Raw genomic sequence first — 16,362 nt, 5'->3', positions numbered from 1 at the left:
ACATCACAGAACTTTTGTTGCTCAAGGGTGTCGTAAGTACTCGTGTGCATAGCGCTCTGCCAGCAGGAGAGCATCTCATTGAGCTGGTTTTACTGTATCCACGGGCGAGCTCGCTCCCATCAGCATAACTCACTACATGAGCGCTCTTCCAGTGCCACCCCCATGAGTACAGAACAGATTGTAAGTATTGACAGGGCCTTAGTTAAACTGCTGCAACGTTCTCCATCCAGTATGGGCTGGATGAATGCACTATAAGGTGGGTAGAAAGTTGGCTAGATTGTCGGGCTCAACGGGTAGTGATCAATGGCTCCATGTCTAGTTGGCAGCCGGTGTCAAGTGGAGTGCCCCAAGGGTTGGTCCTGGGGCCGGTTTTGTTCAATATCTTCATAAATGATCTGGAGGATGGTGTGGATTGCACTCTCAGCAAATTTGCGGATGATACTAAACTGGGAGGAGTGGTAGATACGCTGGAGGGGAGGGATAGGATACAGAAGGACCTAGACAAATTGGAGGATTGGGCCAAAAGAAATCTGATGAGGTTCAATAAGGATAAGTGCAGGGTCCTGCACTTAGGACGGAAGAACCCAATGCACAGCTACAAACTAGGGACCGAATGGCTAGGCAGCAGTTCTGCGGAAAAGGACCTAGGGGTGACAGTGGACGAGAAGCTGGATATGAGTCAGCAGTGTGCCCTTGTTGCCAAGAAGGCCAATGGCATTTTGGGATGTATAAGTAGGGGCATAGCGAGCAGATCGAAGGACGTGATCGTTCCCCTCTATTCGACATTGGTGAGGCCTCATCTGGAGTACTGTGTCCAGTTTTGGGCCCCACACTTCAAGAAGGATGTGGATAAATTGGAGAGAGTCCAGCGAAGGGCAACAAAAATGATTAGGGGACTGGAACACATGAGTTATGAGGAGAGTCTGAGGGAGCTGGGATTGTTTAGCCTGCAGAAGAGAAGAATGAGGGGGGATTTGATAGCTGCTTTCAACTACCTGAAAGGGGGTTCCAAAGAGGATGGCTCTAGACTGTTCTCAATGGTAGCAGATGACAGAACGAGGAGTAATGGTCTCAAGTTGCAGTGGGGGAGGTTTAGATTGGATATTAGGAAAAACTTTTTCACTAAGAGGGTGGTGAAACACTGGAATGCGTTACCTAGGGAGGTGGTAGAATCTCCTTCCTTAGAGGTTTTTAAGGTCAGGCTTGACAAAGCCCTGGCTGGGATGATTTAACTGGTAATTGGTCCTGCTTCGAGCAGGGGGTTGGACTAGATGACCTTCTGGGGTCCCCTCCAACCCTGATATTCTATGATTCTATGATTCCTGTAGACAAGGCCTTGTGTGGACACTTAGGGCTTGTCTACGCTACGCAGCTTTAAGTGACAAGGCTGTGTCAACTCTCCATCGGTATTTTGTCAGCACTTTTGCCGACAAAATACTTCCAGCTTCACGAGTGGCGTAAGCTTTGTCGGCAGGAGAGCACTCCTGCCAACAAAGCCACGTTCACACTGTCGCTTGCGTTGGCAAAACTTCTCTTTCGCGGGGGGCTTTTAAAAGTACCCGCAAAAGACAAGAGTTTTGGCGACAATGTCGCCTTGTAGACAAGCCTTTAGGCTATGTCTACACTACAGACCTGAGCTGGTGGGAGCGGGCTCTCCTGCCAGCATAATTAAACCACCTCCAATGAGCAGCGGTAGCTCTGTTGGCAGGAGAGCATCTCCCACTGACCTGGCGCTGTCCACACCAGCGCTTTTGTCAGTGACACTTCTGTCAGTCAGGGATGTGTTCTTTCACACCCCTGACTGATAAAAGTTTTACCAACAAAAGTAGACATAACCTTAGTTCAGTTTAAACCAGGTTTATATCAATTCAGTTTAATTTGATAAGGAATCTACTTAAACTAAATTGATATACTCCGGGTTTAAATTGAAGGAGAGGTAGATACACTGGAGGGGAGGGATAGGATACAGAGGGACCTAGTCAAATTGGAGGATTGGGCCAAAAGAAATCTGATGAGGTTCAACAAGGACAAGTGCAGAGTCCTGCACTTAGGACGGAAGAATCCCATGCACCGCTACAGACTAGGGACCGAATGGCTCGGCAGCAGTTCTGCAGAAAAGGACCTAGGGGTTACAGTGGATGAGAAGCTGGATATGAGTCAACAACAGTGTGCCCGTGTTGCCAAGAAGGCCAATGGCATTTTGGGATGTATAAGTAGGGGCATTGCCAGCAGATCGAGGGACGTGATCGTTCCCCTCTATTCGACATTGGTGAGGCCTCATCCGGAGTACTGCGTCCAGTTTTGGTCCCCACACTACAAGAAGGATGTGAAAAAATTGGAAAGAGTCCAGCGGAGGGCAACAAAAATGATTAGGGGACTGGAACACATGACATACGAGGAGAGGCTGAGGGAACTGGGATTGTTTAGTCTGCGGAAGAGAAGAATGAGGGGGGATTTGATAGCTGCTTTCAACTACCTGAAAGGGGGTTCCAAAGAGGGTGGATCTAGACTGTTCTCAGTGGTAACAGATGACAGAACAAGGAGTAATGGTCTCAAGTTGCAGTGGGGGAGGTTTAGGTTGGATATTAGGAAAAGCTTTTTCACTAGGAGGGTGGTGAAACACTGGAATGCGTTACCTGGGGAGGTGGTGGAATCTCCTTCCTTAGATGTTTTTAAGGTCAGGCTTGACAAAACCCTGGCTGGGATGATTTAGTTGGGGATTGGTCCTGCTTTGAGCAGGGGGTTGGACTAGATGACCTCCTGAGGTCCCTTCCAACCCTGATATTCTATGATTCTATGAATTAAGAGCATCCACACTGTGTTTTTCATCACTTTAAATCAATTGGTTTAAAATCACACCTTTAGTTAAACTGGTGTAAGTTTGAATACAAGGCCTCACTACAGAAGGCCTGGTGCTACCTCTAAAGGAGTCACTAATATGAACATATTCTTAACAAGCATGACAGCATAATAAGACAATTAGAATGACTGAGGCTTTCTGAGGTGTTTTGCACCGTGTCTGAAATCATGAGGGCTATATAAAAGCCCCATGCTTAGCAAAGCAAAAGGGAGCAGGCAAGAACTCCAGAGCTATCTAGATAAGCTACAGAAGGACATACTCTGCTTTTTGTTTCTAGACTTCTCTGTGCTGTAAAAATGTAGAGGGGGTTTGGAAGCTATCGTCTCCTCTATTCCCTTTTCCCTCATTTCTTGCCTGGCAATACACCATGAGAACTTCAGCTAAAGTACCTGCCACAGCTCCAAACTTCAAGCCATAGCAGAAAGTTTGTCTCAACTTGGATGTGATACTACTATGCACTTTGACAGCACTTTTGCCCAAGGACCTCAAGCACTGAGAGAGATTAATTCTCACAGCCCTCCCTGTGGTAGAGATGATTGTTCTTGCTTTATGCCCTGGGAAACTGAGGCACATGTCACATTGAGCCATTGCAAAGCTCGGAAAAGTACTCTGTAGGTTCTAGTCCTGTTCATTAACCATTAAATGATAACATTTACAGTCAAAATTGCATAGATGAAGCTGGTTTAGGAAGCCTCTACAACTGTATTTGGCTGGCTGCAAAAGGAACCAAGACTATATAGGGCCCTTCGTTTTTGGTTTTTATTTTATTTAATTTTCCCCTGGAATTTATCAGTGTTTATTATTCCAACAACTAAAACAGGTGACAATTGGTGGAAAAACTATTAATAATTTTTCTGGGTAAATATCAGAGTTTATTTTGGTGGACGGAAGGACGGGTGGAAAAGTATTCAGTAAATTAATGCTTTGATTAATGGAATTCAGTGTGGTTTGCTGCAGAACTAAAAGAGAATTCAATATATGCCATCTCTGAGTTTAAGAAAACAATAGTTCTTTAATCCCCAAATAAAACTTTTTGTTTGGATAAACATTTGACTGTTGTAGACTTAGAACTATTAGCCTATAAATATTTACATTTAATAATTGGGCCACACCAGGTGAAGCACACACTCACCTTCATCCTTTTCTCCTGTTTTTTTTTTTTTTAAACTTTTGAATACTTCCTAGTGTTCTGAAGTGAATTCTGATACAGATTTTTGTTTTCTTTCCATTTTAGTATGTCAGCTCTTTAACTGTTAGCTGCTAGCTGCTTGAAATGTGTACATGGTGGGCATGAGAAGCATCAGTATGTTCAGATGAACATGTATGGTAGAGAAGGGGTGAGATAGCTCAGTGGTTTGAGCATTGGCCTGCTAAACCCAGGGTTGTGAGTTCAATCCTTGAGGGGGCCATTTAGGGATCTGGGGCAAAAATTGGGGATTGGTCTTGAGGTCCCTTCTAATCCTGATCATTCTTTGCACACTTATTTCAACGCTTGTGTGCCTGTTTGTTTATTGTATGTATCTTCTAGACCAGGGGTGGGCAAACTGTTGCCTGGGGCCGCATCCGGCCCTCAAGTTCCTGCTTGGAAGCAGGGTCCAGAGCTTGCCCTGCTCCAGCACTCCAGCCAGGGAGCGGGATCAGGGGCTTGCCCTGCTCCGCGTGGCTCCCAGAAGCAGCAGCATGTCCCCCCTCCGGCTCCTACTTGTAGGGGCAGCCAGGGGGCTTCGGATGCTGCACCCGCCCCAAGTACCTGCGGACAGGGCAGCGTACAGAGCCACCTGGCCGCGCCTCCACGTAGGAGCCGGAGGGGAGGACATGCTGCTGCTTCTGGGAGCTGCTTGAGCTAAGCACCGCCCAGAGCCTGAGCCCCAGCCCTGATCCCCCACCCACCCTCTGAACCCCTCGGTCCCAGCCCAGAGCACCCTCTTGCACTCCCAACCCCTCATCCAGAGCCCACACCCCCAGCTGGAGCCCTCACTCCCCTCTGCAACCCAACCCCCTGCCTAGGGTGACCAGATGACAAGAACAAAATATCGGGACACATGGGGGGGCAGTCACAGGCTCACCCCCCAACCAGGGCTGGCTCTAGGTTTTTTGCCCCCCCAAGCAAAAAATAAATAAATAAAAAAAGCCGGAGTGCCGCCGAAGCAAAATATCGGGACAAATGGCATCCCGACCGTACATCGGTCAGGACACAGGACGAACAACTAAATATCGGGACAGTCCCGATTTTATCAGGACGTCTGGTCACCCTACCCCTGCCCCAGTCTGGAGACCCCTCCCACACCCTGAACTCCTCACTTCTGGCCCCACCCCAGAGTCCGCACCCCCAGCCCGAGCCCACACCCCAACTCCCAATTTTGTGAGCATTCATGGCCCGCCATACAATTTCCATACCCAGATGTGGTTCTCAGGCAAAAAAGTTTGCCCACCGCTGTTCTAGACTAATACAGAGCCTTACTTCAACAGGCAGCTTTGCATTTACACACAGACTAATGTATTATTGTAATACATACAGCTCTTGAAACGTATTGTATTTTCCTAATAAGAGTAGCTATTTTGTATATATATGAATGATATAAAAATAGGGTGAAAATCAGAAAAAAATGAAAATAATTGTTGTAAAACCCAGGATTTTTTTTGTTAAAAATTGGTTTAAACTGAAAACAAAGAGGCTTAACGATGTACAACTTTCAGTAGTTACAGCCCTTTAACGGATTTCTTAATTTGCACTCACTGTAAAAAGAAGCGGCACATTGGTCCAGAAAAAGATGTGACCTCACCCAGCTTTCAGGTGTTAGTCTGTATCCGCAAGAAGAACGGGAGGACTTGTGGCACCTTGAGACTAACCAATGTATTTGAGCGTGAGCTTTCGTTTCTCTAATAGCCTGGGACCAACACAGCTTCAACTACAAAGCACTCCCAAGATTACTCCTGAAAATCAAGTCGTTCTGGTACAATACACCTCTGAACTAATACAACTTTGAAAGGATGCAAACATTTGTCTTGAGAGAAAGTTCAATACATTTGGTACAGAAAATAAAGCTTGTTTGGTTCAGGAGAATGTATTGACCAATTAACTAATCTTCCCACTAATTAATATTTTGTGAAATGTGCTTTTAGTACCTGGTTATATAAGTGAACAGTAGAATTAGCCTTTCAAGGATCTTGCTAGGAGTGCATCATCCCAGAAGTTGATTAGGCAGCATGCCTTGGGGTGTCACCATTACATTTACTTACTTCAGACCTTAGCTCTTTGGGAATAAAATGACAGTGAAGTCTTGTGTGCATCCATAGAATGTCCAGAGGGATGCTGACGATGGAACAGGAGTGGGGATGTTTAAAGGAATCAGGCTTCTCAGAGCCTAAAGGAGAAGTTCACTTACCGTGCCCAATATAGACAGAATGGCTCTGCCTCCTGCAGCAGCCCCTCTCTGCAAACAAGTTCCTCCCTTCACTCTTCCTGCTGATGGCTCCTGCACCTGCACTCACAAAACATAAAGCTCATCTGATCACCAGCTTACAGCTTGAGCTGCCTTCCTTCTGTAGCTGGAAGGGGAGATTGAGCTCCAAGCAGAAGGCATACAGACCTCATTTCTTTAACTTTATGATTTTGTTTTAAGGAATAAGCAGGATCAAAGTAGTTAAAAATGGAAATGACCCATTAGATCTCCAAGACTACTCCACAGCAAGGATAGACTGTATACACTCTATCATTAATTACCATTAATTAATCCTTGATTCAGCCATCCCCATTCTCACTTTACTCAGCGTGGCAGAATCATGCCCCAGCTTATTGCTGATGTCTGACAATCATCTCAGCACTGTATAGAAGAGGGAGCAGACAAGTAGAGATGATCCGGTTCTCCAGGAAAGGATGCATCGGATATTAAAATAATTCTACACTTGACCTTAGCACTTCCCCTGTTCATTCGCAAGTCCTTTACTCCTTAAAATCAGCACACAGAGCAGTAAAAACCATAGGGAGGAAAAGAGAAATGAGACTTACTGACAAGGCTGGGAATACAGAAAAGGCCACTGAGAAGCACGGTAGCCAGTGAAAGATCCCTCATAGCTGCACCCTTGAAGACACTGACTTGTCTCCAGTATTCCTATCTCAGATATTTATAGCTAGAGCTCCCTTAGCAGGGGAGAAGGCGCTTGCAACAGAGACAAATGGGTCTGTATATTACTGACATATGTTGCCAAGATTGGGATCTGAATAAACACCAAAGTGGCCTCAGCAGTAATGGAATCTCATCACCAACTTGTCTAGGGGAGCGGGTTCCAGCCACACTTCAAAGCCTTGCTTGGAAAGGGCAGGTTTTCCACCGCAGGATGGGGGATTTCTCTCCCCTCAGGGGGCCTTTGTTCTCACCACCACTTTCAAACTAATTAAGCTCTCAGTAGCTTGGAGTCATTTTTAAGTTGTCTCATTTAAAAGCGACTCAAGTTCTTCAGCCTCATTCATTGCCTTTTCTCTGGAGATAACCATCTTTTGTTTCTTTTCAACACCAGACTATAGATTAACCCTAGCTCTTTGGTAAACAAATGCATCATGCAAGGCTCAGAGTCATAGGAGATCTGCAGAGCATTCCTTCTGGGGAGCAGCCCAAGGCAGGTATCTGGGCCTCCCTTTCTGCCTTTCTTTCTTTATCAGAGGGGTAGCGGTGACCAGACAGCAAGTGTGAAAAATTGGGACAGGGTGTGGGGGGTAATAAGAGCCTATATAAGAAAAAGACCCAAAAATCGGGACTGTCCCTATAAAATCGGGACATCTGGTCACCCTAGTCTGTATCCATAAAAACAATGAGGAATCCAGTGGCCCCTTGAAGACTAACAGATCTGTTAGTCTTCAAGGGCCACCGGACTCCTCATTTTTTCTTTCTTTAACAAGTCTGAACCTTTCAACTGGGAAGAAGTTTCTTTCTTTCTTGCTCAGTAAAAACAAGCAGGCAAGTTCCTCCTTCCTGAGCTACAGAGGAGCAGAAGCACCATGGACCCTTCCTACGTGCAGCAAGAAATTGTCTCTAGATTGTGCATTGGTTTCTGGGACTGCAATATAACTCCCTGAAGGGCTCTCACAGGCCTTGTCTAGACTAGGAAAACAGGTCCTTCTTTCAACTGAGTAAAGCTAGTTCCACTGAGTTAACGTGATTGAGGCCACAAGTGTAGCTGTCAGGGTCCCTCTTTGTTAGGTAGTTGAGAAAACTCATGGGGCTACAAGAAATTGGGCTGTCAGGCTCTGTATCTGTCAAAGGTCACTAGTGTGCGGAACGGTGGCAGGCCCAGAAGCCCTGCAGTGTGGGAGAGGTTGCAGAGCACAGGGCACTGGGAAGAGAGGGCAGAGTCAGCACTGGGCACAAAGGAGAAGAAAGAGGGTGCAGGGATGAAAGCTCATGGCATAGGGCATGGAGCACAGACCAGGGCGAACGTGGCACCGAGTTGGGGCACTAGTTGGCACCGAGTTGGGGCACTAGTTGGGGAAGGAGGAGACACAACGTCTCCGCTTGTTCTTTTTTTACCTTCTGGCTTCTATCAGGTTGGAAAATAAAGTGACCGTCCCACACCATCCCTGCTCCGAGTGCCTGAACACCTGGAGCATGTCCCACTGGCTGAAGTGAATCATGATCGGTCATAGCTGTTAGAAACTTCATAATGTATCATGGAAAATGCTTCTGTGCATCTCTGTGCTCTGCCTCTGTGACTGAGGAGAAGAAATTCAATCCCACAATGGGTCAGAGGGTTTGCAAAGGCCTTACACCAGGGGGCTGGGATGGAGATAGACCGGAGACTCCCTTGTTAGCCAGGTGATTGATTAGATGGAACCCTGATGTCTGCTTCCCCTGGTCACAGCCACTTGCAGCTGGGCTCCTGGAAATCTCCTCAGGGTGTATGTGTTGATTGTAGGCTCCTTATTCTGTACCCACAGAGGCAAGAATGATAGAACAAGGTCATTATGAGTGAACTCCAGCAGCCTCTCACAAAGCCCAGGGCACAGGCACCCAGCTGGGAGGCTGCGAACGTCCCATTGACGCACATGCAGCCCCCTTGCGGAATGCAGTGCAGGGCACACGTCCCAGTGTAACCAGTGGTGCACAGGGTGCATTTTTCTTCGGCCTATACGTCATCTTACCACCTCGGTTACAGCAAGGAGCTCCCCCCACGACACGCTCTGCTGATGGTTGCCTGAGCACCTCTGGAATTATAACCTGAGTTTTCCGTCACTCAGAACTTCTGAAACATTCACCTTTGAAACTGAAATTTTCCAGTCTTGGAAGGTTGAAAAGCCTGAAGGTGAATTTCATAGTCGGGCATCAGAGCAAAACCAATTCACCCGTTTCTGACAGGAAGCAGAGTGGAAATAATACCCCTTCCCCAAGATGTAAAAATAATTGGAACAGCCCGATAGTCCACAGGGCTGCCTTTGGCAGAGAGGGAGAGCTCCCTGAGGAGCAGTGCTCTTCCTTTCTCTGAAGGAAACTGGCCTTGATTTGATAGTTAATTATTATTCATATTGGCGTACTGCCTAGGTGCCTCAGTCATGGACCAAGGCGACGTACTGTGGGAGGGTTTCAGGTTGTTTTGTTTGTTTGTTTTTTTTGTTGCCTTCCTCCGGAGCATCAGGAATGGCCAAAGCTGGAGAGAGGACACTGGACAGAGAGGGACAGGGCTGTGAGGTGGCATTGGGCATTCTCTCTCCCAGGTGCTTGGCTGATCCTAACTCGGGGGTGGTCAATTATTTGTCAAGGTCCAAATTTCTTGGTCAAGATATAGTTGAGGTCCAGACTCCAGAGGAAATAATAAAAAATATAACAACAATAATAAGTAAATAAAAAGATTTTGGCATCCATTCCAAAGTGTCTGGCAGTCTGGATTTGGCCCATGGTCTGCCTATTGACTACCCCAATCTAACTGATGGCCTTATGTGGGGTTCGGAAGGAATTTTTCTCCAAGTCAGATTGGCAGTCACCTTGTGGACTTTTCACCTTCCTAGGCTATCTGGCTATATATCATTTAATCATTTCCCTGCCATTGCAGCAGCCTCTAACCCCGATGCACCACAGTCCCGCCTCTTCTTTGCCTGTGCCACATAACAGCCTACTCTCCTGTGGGCTGTAACTCCTTGGTCTCACTTCAGTTGCTGTGGTTAGTGTGGAGGTGCAGGGCAGGGTAGGGACCCTGTGATCTACAGGATGTCAGAGTAGATGATCTGGGGGTCCCTTCCAGCCTTAATCTCTAGGATTCTAGGAGGCCCCCCAGGGTGCCAGGCACTGTACAAACACAGAACAAAAAGACGCTCCCCGCCCCAAAGAGCTAGAGTTGTCCATATTTGAAAATTAGGTTCTACGCCTTTACAGGAGCAGATTTTGTGAAGTTTGTAAGTGTCACTAAGCATAGGCACCGACTCCGTGGGTCCTCCGGGGCTGGAGCACCCATGGGGAAAAAATGGTGGGTGCTGAGCACCCACCGGCAGCCCCTTATCAGCTCCGCCCTACCCCCCTGTGTTTGCCACCCACCAGCAGGCCTCACAGATCAGTGCCTCCCACCCTCCAGGATCAGCTGTTTCACAGTGTGCAGGAGGCTTTGTGAGGGAGGGGAAGGAGCGAGGAGGAGGAATGGGGTGGGAAGATGTGGGGTGGGGGCTTTGTAGGAAGGGGTCGAGTGGGGGCAAGGCCTGAGGCAGAGCCAGGGTTTGAGCGCCCCCCAGCACATTAGAAGGTCGGCGTCTGTGTCACTAAGGTCAATTGCATGGTGCATCTGTGCACAGCTAACTTAGCTGCACTCTACAGCCCCCAGGGCTGGATTTCCAATTAGGCACAGCAAGCAAGTGCCTGGGGTGCCAGCATTCTAGGGGCGCCTTACCGCTCTAAAACTGTGTGCAACACGAAGGTCAACTGTAGGCAGGAGGGTGCTGAAGATGCTGTCCTAAAGTGTAAATCCGGCCCTGAAGCCTCCATTTGCAAAAGTGTCCGCTCATTTTGGATGCTCAATTTTTGGATAGCCACATAGGGTTCAGTTTTGTCCTCAGTTACCTTAGCAGACTCTGTAAAGACCTAATTTTAGACTAGGGCATCACATCCAAAGGTGCTGAGCACCTGCAGAGTCCATGGACTTCAGCTGGAGTTGTAGGTGCTCAGTTCCCTGAAAATATCAAACCCTTGGTGTCTGGACTTGGATGTCCAAAAATGGAGGCCCCAAAACTCATTTTTGAAAGTGTAGGCAAATTGAATCCTCCTGTCCCATGAATTACTCCAAAATGTTTCTGGGAAACACAGGATCTGTTAAAACAAGCCCTTGGACACATGCAGTCTACTGCTCTGCATTCCCATGAAAATGGCCTCTTTCCCTGTGAGAATGAGCACTGGGTTGGGAGCCAGGAGATCTTGAGTTACTTTGTCACCCCTTCCACTGAAAGGTCTCACTTCTCTTTGCCTCACAACCCTATAGTCCTAACCTAGGAAAATAGGCAAATATCATTACTCCCATTACAGATTGTGAAGCTAAGGTTAAGCAAGTCATACAAGGGCACAGAAAGCCTGGGACAAAGCTGAGAACAGAACCCAGAGCTCTGAAATGAGACACTGGTCTTATTCACTACAATATCTCTTGGAGAGATTCAAATCTATGTGCTTAGTCACAGTGCCTGTAAAATGGGGTTACCCATGCTGAGCCACCTTTATGTGCTTTAAGATACAGAGGCAAAAAGTGCCATGCACATGCAGGGTATTAAGCCCATTCTACATGGACAAACATAGATATAAAGGTTTCAGAGTAACAGCCGTGTTAGTCTGTATTCGCAAAAAGAAAAGGAGGACTTGTGGCACCTTAGAGACTAACCAATTTATTTGAGCATAAGCTCAAATAAAGGTTGCACGATTTGCAGTGGCTGCACTTAGGATTGAGGACTGGGTATTCTGCGGCCAAAGACATTTTCAACAGGTGTTAACTCAGGGGTATTTTGTTAGTTCTAAGGGATATGAACACATGCATTAGTTAGGACTTCTTTGTGAGGACATTGCTAGAATCCTTGGGCCAGGTTGGCCAAGTGAAAGTTGGAGTAAGTGGGTCCTGCCCCCATGGACACAAACAGTGGGGTCAGTGCAGCAGGTGTAGGTTTAGCACTCAAGACAAATGTGTAAGAATGCAATTTATGTATCAAGGATTCAATTCAGCCATCACTATCAGGTGCAGCAATCAGTGAAGTTGCACACCTTTAAATGAGAGAAAACTTCAACCCCAAAGGTTCACACCCACGTTCTTGAGGGCAGAATTAGGCCTCGACAGGACAGAGGTCAGGCCCTCAGGGAGAGATGTAGCAAGAAAACTAACCAACAGGAAGATTTAAGATACATTTTAAAGCTGCATCCCTGACTGTATCTTACACTCAGACCATCCTCAGCGTTCCCACTTGCACTTGCTTATGATAGTTATGAACTGGTCCCCACAATACCAAATACATGTAAGTTACACTCATTTTGCACACCCCTTGCATGGCAAATCAGTGCAAGTTACAGATCTCTGTGACTTTCATTTGCTTTATGGCCAGCTTGCAGCCCCTGCATAACTCTTGCCATTTATTCAATGTGGACTTTGGCTCTTCTTCACTTACTTTATTTTTATGAAGTAGGCAATTCATTGAGAGGTTTTGGACACAAGAAACTGTACTAGCTGTAGTTGCACTGAAGTGAAGGGAATTACTATAGTCATATGATTATTGTATGGTTTTTCTAAGACATGTTAGAGTCTGTGGCCCCAGATTAGATTAAACTGATATTTAAACACAACAGTGGTGTGACTACAAAGCAGAGTTAAGGTTGTTTGAGTGCCCTAACTCTACATTTCTGTATCTTAAGGTTAAAGTTAAAACAAATCTCAATGTGTTAATTACAAATTTCCTCAGTTTAGCATGCTTAGTTTGGGGATAATTATAACATCTAGTAACGTATTTTACCCTAAGTTACCGATACCCAAAGGCTACGATTCTGCCACGGAGGTCACAGATTCCATCATTTTCCAGGACCTCTGGGACATTTTCTGGACCAGGGCTGGAGCAGCTGTTAGCCCCAGGGCCGCCAGAACAGCTGACCAGCGGCCACCCCAGGGCCATTGGGGCAGCAGTCCCCAGGCAGACAGTGGCTGGGGTTGAGCCACAGGAGCAGCGATGGGGCTGGAGCAGCTGCAAGCCCCAGCAGCGCTCTGTCCTCCCCACCACCTCCGGGTAGTTTTAGTAAAAGTCAGGGATGGGTCGTAAGCCTCCATGAATTTTTGTTTATTGCCTGCGACCTGTCCCTGATTTTTACTAAAAATACCCGTTACCAAATCTCAACCTTACTGATACGTGCACTCAGAGTTAACTCCAGCTTACTGTAGTTTATGTCAGGGAATTTCCTTTTAATTAAAAAAGTCACACATGAATACTGAGCAATGATTTGGAGATATGATGTAACAATCAGTTTTTAAATGTCAACTTTTATGGCCAAATTCACCCGTATACTCTGGCTGGTTTGCCCTCACCCTGGAGCAGCTCGAGGCAGCCAAAGCATACAGGCCAGTTAGCTGTTTTGCCAAAGCAGTCGCAGTGTACATCTCACTTTCGCCCTCCCTCATCTTCTCCGTTATGCAGATAGTACATGATCCTAGCGGTAGCTTTTGGAATTATCTATTTAGGATTAATGGTGTTATTTTGCCATTATTTTTCATAACTAAAACTTTGGGCTTGGCTACACTTGCGAGTTACAGCACATTAAAGGAGCCCTGGGCACCCTAGCTCACTCCCCGTCCACGCTGGCCAGGCACGTAGAGCGCTCTGACTCCACGGCTACAGCGCTGCTGGTCTCCACCTGGCGAGTGGAATAACGTTTGCTGCGCCCCCACTAGAGCGCCGCGGCACCAGGTCTGTTGGTGCACCATGATCGGCCTCCAGAAGTGTCCCACAATGCCAGTTCTAGCCACGCTGGGCATCACTTTGAGCTCTACTGCCCTGCCCTCAGGTGACCAACCATCAGACCCGCCCTTTAAAGCATCTGGGAATTCTGAAAATCCCCTTCCTGTTTGCTCAGCCAGGCGTGGAGTGCTCTCAGCGCATCTTCCCAGGTGACCATGCCTCCACGGGCCAGGCGAACCCCACTATGGAGCAACAGTGAGGTGCTGGACCTCATCAGTGTTTGTGGGGAGGAAGCTGTCCAGTCCCAGCTGCGCTCCAGCCATAGGAATTACGAAACCTTTGGGCAGATATCAAGGACCATGCTGGAAAGGGGCCATGACCAGGACGCACTGCAGGGCAGGGATAAAGTGAAGGAGCTGCGGAACGCCTACCACAAGCCCACGAGGCAAACTGCTGCTCCAGTGCTGCCCCCGCGACCTGCTGTTTTTACGAAGAGCTGGACGCGATACTTGGGGGCGACCCCACCTCCACGCCGAGTACCACCATGGACACCTCAGAGGCCAATGCAACAAGGCAGGAGGAGGAGGAGCAGCAGCAGCAGCAAAGCGGGAGCCAGAGTGCTCCGGCGGAGGAAGACACCCCAGCATCCCTAGATGCATGCAGCCAGGAGCTGTTCTCAAGCCAGGAGGAGGGTAGCCAGTCACGGCGGCCGGTGCTTGGGGAAGGACAAACACCAGAGGAGGTTCCCAGTAAGCGGCTTTTGTTTAGGGAAGGAAGTTATTGGGTGCGGGCTCTTGGGGCAAGGAGGGTTAGGGCTGCATGCATGCCTAGATGCGGAATAGGGCATTGATCCTTGTCCCAGTCAGGCTAACTTGTCTGCGCCACTGTGCCATGAGAGGCGGGGGGACCATTGCTGCATACAGGCAAGCTGCATATGGGCCACGGCAGAAGCCATATTGCAGTACAAGACCCTCCCTTGCTTCCCAGGTCACCCTCAGCAGCGAGATCTCTTCCAGGACGAACTCCTGTAGAAAATGTGGGGACAGTGTTCAGTATAGAAGCCCCCTGCCACTGTTGGCTCTCCCCAAGGCACAGAAACCCAGAGGGCAGTACAGCCATGAAACTATCATGCCCCTTGCCCCTGTGCTTATTCACCATTTTGGGGCTCCCGTGGGTTGTGTGTGCTTGCTTTGGGACGGGCAAATTATGCTATTGCGTAGATTGTGCTTGCCCTTAAGTACGGGGGAATTATTGCTCTGTCTGGTGTGAACAATGCTGCCTCTGTGAAATGTTGCATTTTGCCTGTACAGATGCAACCTTGAGATCTCAGCCATCTGTGTTAGCACCGGCTGCAAGTTGTAATAAATAATAAATGGATTTTTTAGCTTTGAAAACATTCTTTATTATTGCATAAAGTAAAAGATACCTTAGCCCAGGAAAGACACAGGCACTGCAAGTCAGCGTAGCAAACACAGATTCCTACTAACATTGGAACCACTACAATTCACTCCCATGCAGGGCAGCAGACATTACTGGTGGCTTTCAGCCTCAAATTGCTCCCTCAAGGTATCCCTAATCCTTGCAGCCCCGCACGGGGCCCCTCTAACAGCCCTGCTCTCTGGCTGTTCAAATTCAGCCTCCAGGTGTTGAACCTCCGAGTTCCATGCCTGAGTGAATCGTTCACCCTTCCTTTCACAAATGTTATGGAGGGTACAGCACGCGGATATAACCACAGGGATGCTGTCATCGGCCAGGTCCAACTTCCCATACAGAGAGCGCCAGCAGCCCTTTAACAGCCAAAAGCACACTCCACAGTCATTCTGCACTGGCTCAGCCTGTTGTTGAACCGCTCCTTGCTGCTGTCAATGCTCCCTGTGTAGGGTTTCATGAGCCACGGCATCAAAGGGTAAGCAGGGTCTCCAAGGATCACAAGGGGCATTTCGACTTCCCCTATGGTGATCTTCTGGTCTGGGAAAAAAGTCCCAGCTTGCAGCTGCCTGAACAGGCCAGTGTTCCAAGAGGCATGTGTCATGCACCTTTCCGGGCCAGCCTGCGTTAATGTCAATGAAACGCCCACAGTGATCCACAAGTGCTGGAGAACCATAGAGAAATACCCCTTCCGATTAATGTACTCGGAGGTTAGGTGGGCTGGTGCCAGAATTGGACTACGCATCACATCTGTTGCCCCACCGCAGTTAGGGAAACCCATTTGTGCAAAGCCAGCCACAGTGTCATGCACATTACCCAGAGTCATGGTTCTTCTGAGTAGGATGAGATTAATGGCCCTACAAACTTGCATCAACACAATTCCAATGGTCGACTTTCCCACTCCAAACTGATTAGCGACCGATCAGTAGCTGTCTGGAGTTGCCAGCTTCCAGACTGCAATAGCCACCTACTTCTCCATCGTCAGGGCAGCACTCAATCTCGTGTCCTTGCGCCGCAGGGTGGGGGCGAGCTCCTCACACAGTCCCATGAAAGTGGTTTTTCTCATCCGAAAGTTCTGCAGCCACTGCTCATCATCCCAGACTTGCATGACGATGTGATTCCACCACTCAGTGCTTGTTTCCTGAGCCCAAAAGCAGCGTTCCACAGTGGTGAGCATGTCCGTGAA

The sequence above is a fragment of the Lepidochelys olivacea genome (assembly GCF_965140295.1).
Source record: "Lepidochelys olivacea isolate rLepOli2 genome assembly, chromosome: 25".
In the NCBI taxonomy this organism is placed as follows: Eukaryota; Metazoa; Chordata; order Testudines; family Cheloniidae; genus Lepidochelys; species Lepidochelys olivacea.
This window is presented reverse-complemented; position numbering follows the sequence as displayed.